This window comes from Nyctereutes procyonoides, unplaced genomic scaffold (genome assembly GCF_905146905.1).
Source record: "Nyctereutes procyonoides isolate TBG_1078 unplaced genomic scaffold, NYPRO_anot_genome, whole genome shotgun sequence".
Lineage (NCBI taxonomy): Eukaryota > Metazoa > Chordata > Mammalia > Carnivora > Canidae > Nyctereutes > Nyctereutes procyonoides.
The window spans coordinates 29,914,461-29,929,404 of NW_026575126.1; positions in this window are offsets into that span (position 1 = coordinate 29,914,461).

Genomic DNA, 14,944 nt, shown 5'->3' on the forward strand with positions numbered 1-14,944 from the left:
TGCTGCTGCTTTTTCAGCTAGGTTGGTATAATATTCTAAATTCCCTGTTGTCATTTCAAAAATCTTTACAGCATCTTCACCAAGAGCAGATTCCATCTCAAGAAATAACTTTCTTTGCTCATCCATGAAAAACAACTCTTCAGCTGTTGAGGTTTTATCATGAGATTGCTGCCATTCAGTCACATCTTCAGGCTCCACGGCTTTTCTCTTGCTGTTTCCACCACATCTTATAGCTATTTCCTCCACTGAAGTCTTGAGCCCGTCAAAGTCATTCATGGGGATTGTAATCAACTTTCTTTTTTGTTTAAGTTTTGAATTAGATTCCAGTTAGTTAACATACAATGTAATATTAGTTTTCAGGTGTACAAGATAGTGATTCAACAGTTCCGTACAACACCTGGTGCTCAACACAAGTATGCTTCCTTCATACTGCTTTCCAGAAAGACCCCACCTTTTTTTTTTTTAATTTATCCAGATTCAGCTTTATTCTGAATTAACCATCTATCAAGGATACATGTCAAAAGAGTAGAAAAAGATGAAGGAGCCAATCAAAAAAAAGTTCCCTGGCAAGTGGGAGGGACAGCATATGGTTAGGAGCCCTGTTTAGGGAAGGAAATGTTGTCCAGGTCATGGATGCCATTTTTGTCAATGATTCGAACACTGAAGGTTGGCAGGTTCAGGATGAAGCATTTCTGGAGCTCCTCCAGACATTTCCTAAGGAGCTCCACAGCCCTCTCCCGAGAGATGGTTGGTGTGTAGTATCGGTTCAGTTTGTATTTCCAACAGTGCAAGAGGGTTCCTTTATCTCCACATCCTTACCAACATCTGATGTTTCTTGTGTTGTTGATTTTAGTGATTCTGACAGATGTGAGATTATAGCTCTTTGTAGTTTTGATTTGTATTTGTCTGGTGATCGATGATGTTGATTATCTTTTCATATGTCTATTGGCAGATTATTTGGTTTTGGATGTTGAGTTTTATAAGTTCTTTATGTATTTTGGATACTAAGCCTTTATCAGACACGTCATTTGCAAATATCTTCTCCCATTCCATGGATTGCCTTTTAGTTTTGTTGATTGTTTCCTTCACTGGGCAGAAGTTTTTGTTTTGTTTTGTTTTGTTGTTGTTTTTATGTAGTCTCAGTAGTTTATTTTCGCTTTTCTTTCCTTTGCTTCAGGAGGCATATCTAGAAAAAGTTGCTATACTGATGTCAAAGAGGTTACTGTCTATGTTCTTCTCTAGGATTTTTATGGTTTCAGGTCTCACATTTAGTTCTTCAATCCATTTTGAATTTACTTTTGTGTATGGTGAAATAAAGTGATCCAGTTTCATTCTTGTGCATGTTGCTGTCCGGTTCTCCCAGCACCACTTGTTGAAGAGATTGTCTTTTTCACATTGGATGTTTTATCCTGCTCTGTTGGAAATTAATTGACTATATAGCTATGGGTTCATTTCCTCATTTTCTATTCTGTTCTATTGATCTATGTATCTATTTTTGTGCTAGTACCATACTGTTTTGATTATGCCTCCAGCTCTGCTTGTCTTTTTCAAGGTTTCTTTGGCCATTTGGGGACTTTTGTGATTCCATGCAAATCTTAGGCTTGTAGTTCTAGCTCTATGAAAATTGGTATTTTGATAGGGATTGCATTTAATCTGTAGATTGCTGTGGGTAGTATAGACATTTTAACAGTATATGTTCTACCAATCCAATTTCTTTGTGTCATCTTCAATTTCTTTCATCAATGTTCTATAATTTTCAGAGTACAATCTTTCACCTTTTTTAAAAAACAGATTTTTATTTATTTACTCATGAGAGACAGAGAAAGAGAGAGAGAGAGAGAGAGGCAGAAACATAGGCAGAGGGAGAGGCAGGCTCCCTACAGGGAGCCTGACTTGGGACCCGATCCCTGAACCCAGGATCATGCCCTTAGCTGAAGGCCGACTCTCAACCACTGAACCACCCAGGCATCCCTCTTTCACTTTTTTAAAAAATATTATTTATTTATTTATTTATTCAGAGAGAGAAAGAGAGAGAGGCAGAGACATAGGCAGAGACACAGGCAGAGGGAGAAGCAGGCTCCATGCAGGGAGCCTCACATGGGACTCGATCCCATGTCTCTAGGATCACACCCCGGGTTGCAGGTCACGCTAAACTGCTGGGCCACTGGGGCCGCCCCCTCTTTCACTTTTTTGATTAGGTTTATTCCTAGGTTATCTTAAGGCTTTTGGTCTAATTGTAAATGGAATTGATTCCTTAATTTAGCTCTCTGTTACTTCATTATTGCTGTTTAAAAATACAACAGATTTCTTTACATTGATTTTGTATCCTGTGACTATTGAATTTGTGTATCATTTCTAGCAGTTTTGGGTGGAGCCATTTGGGTTTTCTATATAGGGTATCATGTTATGTGTAAATATGGAGGAGACTTCTTACAAGCTCCTGTTAATGTTGACCTTTTGACCACTTCCTATGAATCACAAATGTTCTTAATGGCATCTAGAATAGTGAATCTGTACCAGAAAGTTTCAATTTACTTTTCCCAAATCTATCAGAGGAATCACTATCTCTGGCAGCAATAGCTTTATGAAATATATTTCTTAAAAGATAACACTTGAAAGTCAAAATGACTCCTTGATCCATGGGCTGTAGAATGGATGTCTCATTAGCATGAAAACAACATGAATCTTGTTGTACATCTCCATCAGAACTCTTGGGTGACCAGATGTTTTGTCAATGAGCAATAGTATTCTGAAAGGAATCTTCTTTTCTGAACAGTAGGTCTGTCTCAACAGTGGGCTTAAAATATTCAGTAAACCTTGTGAACAGATGTGCTGTCATCCAGGCTTTTTTGTTCCATCGAGAGAGCACGTGCAGATTTAACATAATTCTTAAAGGCCCTATGATTTTCAGAATGGTTAGTGAGCACTGGCTTCAACTTAATGTTATCAGCTGCATTAGCCCCTAAGAAGAGTCAACTTGTCCTTTGAAGCTTTGAGGCAGGCATTGACTTCTCTATAACTATGAAAGTCCTAGGTGGCATTTTATTTTAGCATAAGGCTATCTCCTCTACACTGAAAATATATTGTTTAATATAGCCACTTTCATTAATGATCTTAGATCTTCTAGATAAGTTGCACTTTTGTTACGGAGATGGTTTCTTTTCTTAAATCTCATGAACCTTCCTCTGCTAGCTTCAATCTTTTCTTCTGCAGCTTCCTCACCTCTCTCAGCTTCCTAGAATCGAAGTGTTACAGGAGTGTTCTGTTCTGTGATTAGGCTTTGGCTTAAGGGAATGTTGTGGCTGGTTTGGTTTTCTATCCAGGCCACTACAACTTTCTCCATATATGCAACAAGGATGTTTCACTTTCTTTATCTATCACTTGTGTGTTCACTGGAGTTGCAATTTTAATCTCCTTCAAGAACTTCTCTTTTGCATTCACAATTTGGCTAACTGGTGTCAGAGGCCTCACTTTCAGTTTATCTTGGCTTTCAACATGCCTTCCTCACTACATTTAATCATTTCTATCTTTTAAAGTGAGAGATGTGCAACTCTTCATTTCACTTACAGACTTAGGCACCTTTGTAGGGTTTTTATTGGCATGACTACAGTATTGTTGTGTCTCAGGAAATAGGAAGCCTGAGGAGATGGAAAGGGTTAAGGGGTGGTGGGTTGGTCAGGCATTCAGAACACACATGTTTATTGATTTATTGTCTTGGATGGGCATGGTTTATGAGATCCCAAAACGGTTACAATAGTAATATCAAAGATCACTAATCACAGATCACCATAACAATTATAATAATAATGCAAAAGTTCAAATTATTTTGAGAATTACCAAAATGTGACACAGAGACACAGTGAACAAATGCTATTGGAAAAATGGTGCCCATAGACTTGGTCGATGCAGGGTTGCCACAAACCTTCAACTTGTTAAAAATACAATATCTACAAAGCACAGTAAAACAAAATACAATAAAATGAGGTATGCTTTATAAATTCTTTAATTAAACATGTAACTAATAAGCTCAGAGACTAAGTTGGAACCTGAATGTCTCTTGATATTGTGCCTGGATAAGCTTTGGTCTCATTAACTGAATAGCAGTTTCAATATGGCTGTTTCTTTACTTAAATTGACTCAAATTTGTCATCATGAGATTTTTATTCCTCATAATTAAATAATTATTAATAGATCATTTAAAGAGTTCTTTAAATAAAATAATAAGCCCTATATACCTGTTACCTCTTAATTTCCCACTTTATTATAATTAGCAGTTCTTTATTCTGTTTAATTCTACACAGCTATAACAAGTAACCTTTAGCTATTTTTATTATCTCTATAAAATTTTAAAGTTTAAACTTTGTTTTGATAGTTTGTCAGATTTCTGAGCATTCTGATTTTGTAGCATAATAATTCCTGTAGCATTTTTTAACCTATATGGAGTTATAACTATTGGAATTGGAGATAGAAAAAATAAGAAAATCTTGTTATGTGTACAATTGCCCTACTTTTTCTCTGATATTTCTTTTTCTCTTCTTTATGTAGGAAATGAATGAACATAAGTTCTGTGTGGGACAAATACCAATTATTTCATTAGGTTAAGCTGGTTTTCCATTCATTTTAGCTCATGATGGACAGAGACATCCTTAAGACCAATTCTACTCTTTTTGAACTTTTATTTATTATACTTTTACATTATTTTTTAAAATTCTCTATTGATTTTCACTGATGTATTTCCCTCAAAATAACTAAACTATATAAAGTATTAAAAATGTCTTTGGAACTTTATAAATAAAATTTCTTTCATAAAAGCTACTGTACTCTACAAAATATATTTACATTATTATTTCATTTGAAGCTCACAACTACTCTGTATTTATGAAGAAAAAAGAAGAAAAAATAAACTTGAGTAGATAAGATGATGTTTCAACACTCACCTGATATCAGTAGATAGAAATATTTTAAAATTAGATATTTTTATTCAATATCAAATATCCATTCCAATGTATACTATGTTAAACCACTTTTCCACGGATATTAAAAAGTAAAAGTAAAACATTGTTGACAGGTTCTTCTGTATTTTGTTCTTCTTAGAAAAAAAAAGCTTTGAAAAAAAATCCTAAGATTCTTAAATATCATTGTCTCTTCTTTCATTGTAATTATGATTTCTCCACCTATTCCTTTAATTTATGTGAGTTCACATAAATGAGTTCACATTAGAATGTCTTTTTCAACACATATGGAATTATTCTATAGCTGTGGAATATTATAGTCATAGTCTATAGGCCTTACCTGGCTTGCTATCTGTTTTGATAACCAGAGATTTTTTTTTTAATTATCACTAGACCCATTTATTTATGTGTTATCAATGTCTGCCTTAATGGCCCAAGGACAAAGTTGAATGAGGTGACAGAAACTTTATTGGCCTGAAATGCAGAAAACATTTAGTATCTGGCCCTTTAAACAAGAGTTGGTCAACCACTATTCTCTACTAACTAATATGAACCAGAAAACTTTGCTATTCTAATTATTAAACTCAGTTCAAATAAACAAGTCAAGAGAAAACATTCAAAATGAAGCTATGGCTTGCAGAGACCATAATATATTTTGTATGTTAGGAAGAATAAATATTGATTTGTAGGTCTAATATTAGACTTTAACTTTTATGCTTTTTATTCCTGTTATATTCTTGTTTGCTTTCTCATAAATTTTATAACTTCATTAATAGATACAATAGTATTTACTATTAAACTCAGGTCTTTAAGGATGAATTAGGTCAAAAAAGAGGGAGAAAGAGTAAAGTGTTCTAGGATGAGGAAATAGCTTATGGAAACACACGTGGAAATGAATGAATATAAAACTGATACTGTCAGAGTAAAGAGTATGTAGGGAAATACTTAAGATTATAGCATATACATTAGTGTATAACTTCTCTGTATGTTGTGGATTAAAGATGATGAAAGGTGTGAGCTCTATCTTTCCTCTTAAATATGGACAGGCTATTGATGTCTGTGACTGAAAGAATATAGGACAAATGACACTATTTAAGTTTCTGGACCTATCTTTAAGAGACTGTCAACTTCCACTTCCTGTCTTTTGGAATTGTCACTCTTAGAATCAGTTGCCATGCTGTGAGAAGCTCAAGCTACATGGAAAGACACATGGGATTACTCTAGTAAATAGCCTCAGTTGAACTTCTGGCCAATGACCTCAGTATCAACTTCTAGTCCTGTGAGCTTAGGACTCACATGCAGTTCAGTTGAATCTAATCTTTAGTAAATGACTTCCACATAGGCTGGTACTTGACTGTGGTCACATGAGGATCCTGAGTGAGAATTATTCCACTGACCCACAACTAATTTTGACAAAGCAGGAAAGGATATTGGAAGGGAAAAAAGCCTCCTCAACAAATAGTGTTGGGAAAACTGGACAGTGACATGCAGAATAATGAAACTGGACTTTTTTTTAAATATATTTTATTTATTTATTCATGAGAGACACACAGAGAGAGGCAGAGACATAGGCAGAGGGAGAAGCAGGCTCCCTGTGAGGAGCCCAATGGGGGAATTGATCTCCAGGATCATGCCCTGACCCAAACACAGATGCTCAACCACTGATTACCCAGGTGTCCTGAAACTGGACCACTTTGACACCATATACATAAATAAATTCAAAATGGTTGAAAGACCTAAATGTAAGACAAGAAATCATCAAAATCCTAGAGGAAAAAAAAACAAGCAGCAAACTCTTTAACCTTAGCCACAGCAACTTCTTACTAGACATGTCTCCAGAGGCAAGGGAAACAAAAGCAAAAGTGAACTACTGGGACCTCTTCAAGATAAAAAGCTTCTGCACAGTGAAAGAAACAATCAACAAAACAATAAAGGCAACCTATGGAATGAGGGATGAATTTTGCAAATGACATATCAGACAAGGGACTAGTATCCAGAATATATAAAGAACTCATCAAAATCATCATCAACAACAACAAAACAAATAATCCAGTTAAGAAAGGGCAGAAGACATAAACAAATTTCTCCCAGAAGATATACAAATGGCTGACAGATGTAAAGATGCTCAATATTACTCATCAGAAAAATACAAATAAAAAGACAATTAGATATCGCCTCATATCTGTCAGAAAGGCAAAAATTAACAACAGGAAACAACAGATGTTGGTGAGACGGTGGAGAAAGGGAAACTCTTATGCTCTGTTGATAGGAATGCAAAATGTTACAGCCCTTCTGGATAACAGTATGAAGGGTCCTCAAAAGGTTAAAAATAGAGCTACCCTATGACCCAGCAATTACATTACTAGCATTCAAAAATGCTGATTTGAAGCACATGAACCCCAATGTTTAATATATATATATATATATATATATATATATATATATATATATATAATCAAAATAATGGTATCAGCCATCAAAAATAATGAAATCTTGCCATTTGCAACAATATGGATGGAACTAGAATGCATTATGCTAAGTGAAATATGTCAGTCAGAGAAAGATAAATATATGATATTCATATATGGAATTTAAGAAACAAAATAGACGAACATAGAGGATGGGAAGGAAAAATAAAATAAGATAAAAACAGAAATGGAGGCAAACCAAAAGAGACTCTTAGCTATAGTGAAGAAACTAAGGGTTGCTGGAGGGGCAACGGATGAGGGGTTGGGCTAAATGGGTGAAGAGCATTAAAGAGTGCATTTGTTATATGTAACTGATGAATCACTGAATTCTACTGAAATCAATACTATACTATATGTTAACTAAATTGAATTTAAATTAAAAAAAAGAGAACTATTCCATTGAGCCCAGTCAATCCATGGAATTGTAAACAACAACAATTGACCGTGGTTTTAGATTTGATGTAATTTATTGTGCAGCAATAGTGATCTGATAGGTTATCAGATAATTGCTTCTCAAAATATTCACAAGCAGCATGTCTGTGGATCTAATATTTTAGTTTATTAAAGATGTGACCCAAACAGATACTGTTAAATTTGGCATAATGAGCATTATTTAAGCTGTGCTGATTCACAAGCTCCAAAATCTTGTAATAGGAGAAAGAAATAACATTTACTTGATTTTATCTTTGATTTTCTTTGTGATGGCTACTCATCTTTTTTGTTTTTTAATGAAGTATAGCTGACATACAATGTTACACTAATTACAGGTGTAAACATAATGATCTGACAATTCTGCACATTACACAATGCTCACTACAATAAATGTAGTTATCATCAGTCACCATACAATGTTATTACAATATTATTGACCATATTCCCTATGCTGTGATTTTTCATCCCTGGGACTTATTTATTTTATACCTGAAAGTTTGTACTCACTTCTACATGATTTTAAAATACACACATTACAAATTGAATTATACTTTTTTTTCCTATCATGAGACTCGGTTTAACAAGCGTAAAGAAAAAAAAATGAAAAAAAAAAACCCTCTAGATAGTAAATATAATTGTATTCATTGTATTATTCTTTTAATTTTTAAAATATGATTAGTGTTGTTATGGATTTTAAAAATTAAGAAATAAGCTTTTCAGCAAAGTCCAAACAGAAGCTTACTTATTTTGGTGCAAAATCACTTGCCTTATTTTTTTTCAAGAGGACTATATTTTTAAAAAGACTTCACTAGAGGTACTGTTTTCCTCTCAAGCAGATAACATTCACAGCAGCAGTACTGAAGGACAACTGCTCAGCATTTGCATTCATAGCATGTCAGTGGGAACAGCTAGACACAAAATGATTTAATTACATGGGTAGTTCCTTGCCAGACCATACATTTCAAACTGGTAGGAAAAAAAATTTTGTTTTCTGTGATATGTATGTTAAATTTCTGACACTTAGTAGGTCCTAAATAAAGGTTTGTTGAGTAGACAAAGAAAAAAAAAACACCACAGTCTCTCCCAAACAGAGGTTTTTAGCCCTTATTCCTGGTTGAACTGCCTGACGCTTCATTCAGATCCCACTTTAAGCCCAATCTCCCTGATATGGAGAACTGTGTTCACACAGGTTCTTGCTTCTTGTGAGGGCTTATCACTTTAGATGAAAGTGATACTCCCTTGCAATTCATTTTAATTCCATGCCTTTTATCCAGGTGAGTAGTAAGTGTCGGCCCAAAGATAACTGAATAGAAGAATGTCATTCCCTGTGATTGCATCATTATCTGAATTATAGGCTATTTGTTCTATTAATTCTAAATCTGTGCTCTTCCCATTCTATGAAGTGAGATGAATTGGATGGTTAATTAACAGAGGATTTTCTCTAATGATTCAGAGGGCATGGATTCCTGAGCATGCTTGTTTACTTCTCTGAGGCTCATTTTTATCAACCACATGAAATCCTATCCTGCCATATTTTTATGAGGATTGCTGTCTATAGTATCCATTACATTAAAATGTATTAAAATTACAAAGTTTTAGATATATATGATAAATATATGTTCAGATACTTAGATAAGTGTGTATTATTAATTTGTCTGCTAACATTTGGGGGTCTTTCCTACATTATTTTATCCATATGGCATGATAATTCTTCTAAAGGTTGATACAGCTTTCTGGAATTATGCCCAAAAGATAGGTTATACTATATATATTAAATGTTTAGTTGTCTTTAATCCAATAGAATTTTTAAATTTAATAATGTCTAAATATATTTATTTTATATGCCCAATATTTAAAGTAACTAAGTTCTGAAATTGGCATTAGGCCTATTTTGTCTATAAGATGTGTGGATTAAGAAGATTTATTTCCTGTGATCCATTTCCCTAGGATCAAATAGGACAGCTTCTTTAAAACTCATTTCTCATTATATCCTTATAATGTTAAATATCATCCCATTGCGTAGGCAGAGGATACATCTCGTCTACCATCTCTAACAACACTATTAACTTTTAATAAGCAGTTATTCTTCAATTGGCTATGCTAAACAAGATGGGAAATGATGGTTTTCATTCTCAGTGAAATTTTTATTCTTTAGATAAACATATAAAATGTTTACCTTCTGACCCATTATAAAATCATACAAGCTAAATAACTATGCCATATGTAGCAGCAACTGTGTGCTAGATCTTGTTCTGAGTCCTTCATATTATTAGGTCATTTATTTCATGCGATATATAAGATGTGTACTATCATTATTCCCATTCTCTGGAGAAAAGAGATAGCAAGGAATCTGTTCAAAGTCATATTGCTAAGAAGTAATAAAGCTGCAGTTTGAATCCAGGCAGGTTATCTCTAAAGTTTGTGGTTGTATCACTGTGGTACGCTGTCTTTTGAGATCCCAAACATCCGAAATGCAGAACTAGTATTAATGACTAAATTAGGTATGGGAATAGATTTTGCTGGCATCTCTATAGGAGTAGGAAATTCATGGCCTACTCATCACATTGCATCTGGTAGAAGGTCCCACTTAAAAGACAGGTATTGTTTTTTTAAGGCTGCTGCAATGAAATACCACAAATTTCGTAACTTAACATAACAGAAATTTATTATCTTATAATTCTGGGGGCCAGAAGGCTCTAGGGGAGATTTCTTCTTTGCCTCTTATACCTTCCTGTGTTCATAGGCATTCCTTGGCTTATGGCAGCATGATAGTAATCTCTGACTTTACATTCTAATGGCCTTCTTTCCTGTATCTCTTCTGTGACTGTGACATTGTCCCTTTGCTTCTCCTATAGAAACACAGGATGACCTCATTTCCTGATTCTTACTTAATTACAAGTGCAAAGTACTTTTTTCTAAATACTATCATTTTTATAGTTTCCAAGGGTTGGGACTTAGACTTACTATTATTATTTTTAAAGATTTTATTTATTTATTCATGAGAGACACACAGAGAGAGAGCGAGAGAGACAGAGGGACAGAGAGATAGAGACACAGGCAGAGGGAGAAGCAGGCCCCATGCAGGGAGCCTGACGTGGGATTCTATCCTGGGTCTCCAGGATCAAGCCCTGGGTTGAAGGCAGTCCTAAATTGCTGAGCCACCCGGGTTGCCTTATTATTATTATTATTATTATTATTATTATTATTTTGAGGCCACAATTTAATCCACCACAGTACTTATCTCTAGATCATTGATAAATAAAAACCTTAAATTTAAATAAGATAAGCTCTTTCCCATCAGCACTAGATAAATAAGATGGGTTGACAAAACCCAGAAACACTCCCTAATGCCCATGAGACTGTCCCTGAAAAATATCTTATTGTCAATACTAAGCTATCTCAACAGAAGCAGAAAGAACTATAACTGCTCAAAACTTTATCTTTCTTGTCTGGGCAGGCAGAGAGAAAATGCAGTTATCATAACCACAGAGTGCTAATTCTTTTCACAAGAAATAATAATTGAAAAGTACTCTGGACAAGAGAAAATAAAAATACTGGGATCCCCAGAGAGAATAAGAGTATGAAACAAGGAGACACATTGAGAGCTCCAGGTGAAATTCTCCCTTCCTGCAATGTACTAATAAAAACGGTGTCCAAACCAGCAGGTGCCCTAAGCTTTTCACTCTTTGAGCTTGTAATGATGGGTGAGAGAAATGTGGTACTGAATAATGATGACAAACTAAGGTAAGCATTGGCTATAAAGCTTCATGCCAGATTAGGAAATTCCCTCAGGCTTACAAGTATCAATCTATTGTGCTAGAATAGCCCAAAATAAATGAAATGACACCTAGTATATAACACAGAAAACATCTCAAAGGAGAGATCAAGTCAGGTCCTAAAGAAGTGCTACAGGTTCCTGGACTCTAAAAAGGTCAATTTAACGCAATTTCCTAATGTCATACTCTATTGAGAACATGGGAATAAAATAATCTACAGCTGTTTTACAGAGGACTAACTGGGAAGATTGAATAAGGCATGCCACTAAACAAAAACAAAATTAAGAAGAACAGCATGGGGGATCTCTGGGTGGTGCAGCGGTTTAGCGCCTGCCTTTGGCCCAGAGCACGATCCTGGAGACCCGGGATCGAATCCCACGTCGGGCTCCCGGTGCATGGAGCCTGCTTCTCCCTCTGCCTATGTCTCTGCCTCTTTCTCTCTCTCTCTGTGTGTGACTATCATAAATAAATAAAAATTAAAAAATTTAAAAAAAAAAGAACAGCATGAAAAATATTCAAATATACAAAAGTAACAAGTGGCAAAAACTGATGTTGCAAAGATAAATGGAAAATTCAGGCTATAGGAAAATGTAATCCAAAGGATACGAAGCAGAGATAATAAAAACCTTAGTTTCTACAACAAGTTGTTATATGCTATAGAAATAAATTACTAAAATCATGAAATCAATAAAGTAAATGCTCAAAGATATAATACTTAAGCGAAGTAGAATTAGAGTCAAAAAGAGAAATTGACAAGCTAAGGAAACAATTTGAGGATGCAAACTAACATAACTACAGAATTATTATTTACTCATAAGTGTGGTAAATAAGGCTGAAAAATAGAATTCAATTGAAATATTAACAGTGAATGCAAAGGGAACAGGCCAAGAGGTTTAAGTAAGAGAAAATAATACAATGGAGGACAAAGGAAATACAACTTAAAAGCAATTGTTATCAAAATAGAAAATTCAAAAAATGCAAGAGAACGTTCTTCAAATTTCCAGCTTCTGCCCGGTTTGGTTTCTGTGAAGCAGCTATGCCATCTCACGATCCCTGATATTGAGACTTTGTTATCTTCTTGGACCAAGAGAACCAAGTAGGGACAAGGAGGAATCAATAGATGCTAGAGGTGTCATTGAAGTAGAACTTTCATTGCCTCCCAACACTATTTGCTGTAGAAGGCCCACCACACCTGCTGCTTCTTTTATGCTTGCGTCTCCAGGAACATCAGCGCCCACTAGTTCAAGCCACAAACCTCAGACTAAACATCAGCGCTTTCTTTATCCTCCCCCAGCTTTATTGAGAGACAAGTGACATATAGCATTGACACATGCATCAATTACTACATCATTACCATAACAGGATTAGGTAGGGTAGTTAACACTGCCATCACCTCACATAATTACTTTATGTATGCATATGTGTGTGTGGTAAGAATTAAAGATTTAGGGACACCTGGGTGGCTCAGCAGTTGAGTGTCTGCCCTTGGCTCAGGTCGTGATCCTGGAGACTCAGTTGAGTCCCACGTCGGGCTCCCTGCATGGAGCCTGCTTCTCCCTCTGCCTGTGTCTCTGCCTCACTCCCTCTGTCTCTCATGAATAAATAAATATTTTTTTAAAAGAATTAAAGGTTTACTCTTTTAGCAACTCTCAAGTCTATAATGCAGTTTAGACAGCTTGCTGAATATTAGATCCCCAGAACTTATATGTATATGATAACTGGAAGTTTGCACATTTGACCAACATCCTCCCATTTTCATCACTCCTTGCCCTGAGAAACATCATTCTACTCTCTTCTGTTTCTATGAGTTTGGATGTTTTTAAAAAAATATTTTATTTATGAGAGAGAGAGAGAGAGAGAGAGAGAGAGAGAGAGAGAGAGGCAGAGACACAGGCAGAGGGAGAAGCAGGCTCCATGCAGGGAGCCCGATGTGGGACTCGATCCCGGGTCTCCAGGATCACATCCTGGGCTGAAGGTGGTGCTAAACTGCTGAGCCACCCGGGCTGCACTGGATTTTTTTTTTTTTTTAAGATTCCATATGTAAGTGAATTCATGCAATATATATATATTTTTTTAAATTTTTATTTGAAAAAAATTTTATTTTTATTATTGAAGAATAGCTGATATAAGATGTTATGTTAGCTTCAGGTATAAAACACAGCAATTCAACAATTCTATGGATTACTCAATGCTCACCATGATAAGTAGATCATACAGTATTTTTCTTTCTCTATTTGACTGTTTCACTTAGCATAATGCCCTCAAGGTCTATCCACATTGTTTCAAATGGCAGGATATCATTCTTTTTTATAGCTGAATTATGTTCCATTATATGTATATATCACATTTTTGTTATCCATTCATCTGTTGATGGACACTTAAGATCTTTCCAGGTCTTGGCTTTATGAATAATGCTGCAATGAATATGGTGGTACAGATATCTTTTTGAGATAATGATTTAATTTCCTTCATACACAGCAAAATGGGGTTCCTGTATCAAATGTTACCTCTACTGTTAATTTTTTGAAGAACCATCATACTTCAGTTTTCCACAGGGGTTGTACCAAATTACACTTCCATCAACAGTGTACAAGTGTTTCCTTTTCTCCAGATCTTTGCCATTATGTTATATCTTGTCTTTTTGGTAATAGCCATTCTAACAGGCATGAGGTGATATCTTACTGTGGTTTTGACTTGCATTTCTCTGATGATTAGTGATATTACATGTCTTTTCATGTACCTGTTGGACATTTCTATGTCATCTTTAGAAAAATGTCTATTCAGGTCATTTGCCCATTTCTAACTGGATTATTGGGATTTTTTTTTTCCTGGTATTGAGTTGTATGTGTTTCTTAAATATTTGGGATGTTAATTTCTTATCTGATCTATAATTGGCAAAGACCTTCTCCTAATTCATAGGTTTCTTCTTCATACTATTGATTGTTTTGTTGTGCAGAAGCTCTTTAGGATTCTCGGAGGCACACACATGAGAGTCTCTGATCTGATCCCTGTTCCAGCAGGCCTGCTTTTGACCTGTGGTTGAGAGAGAGCTATGCATTGTAAAGGGCCCTTTCAGGGTCTCAGGGGGCTCAGGCAGGAGTCTCTCCTCCTGGATTCCTGTGCCAGCAGGCCTCTTCATGGACTGTGGTCTTCACAGACTGTGGTTGAGAGTCTCCTGGAGTTGAGTACATGGATCTTTCAGGATCTTTGGAAACACAGACAGGAATGTCTTCCACTGGAACTTGAGCCCTCAGGAGTGGATTGTTGCTGACAGACTGGTGGATTGTGGCTGTGAGGAAGTTGGAGCCCCATATAA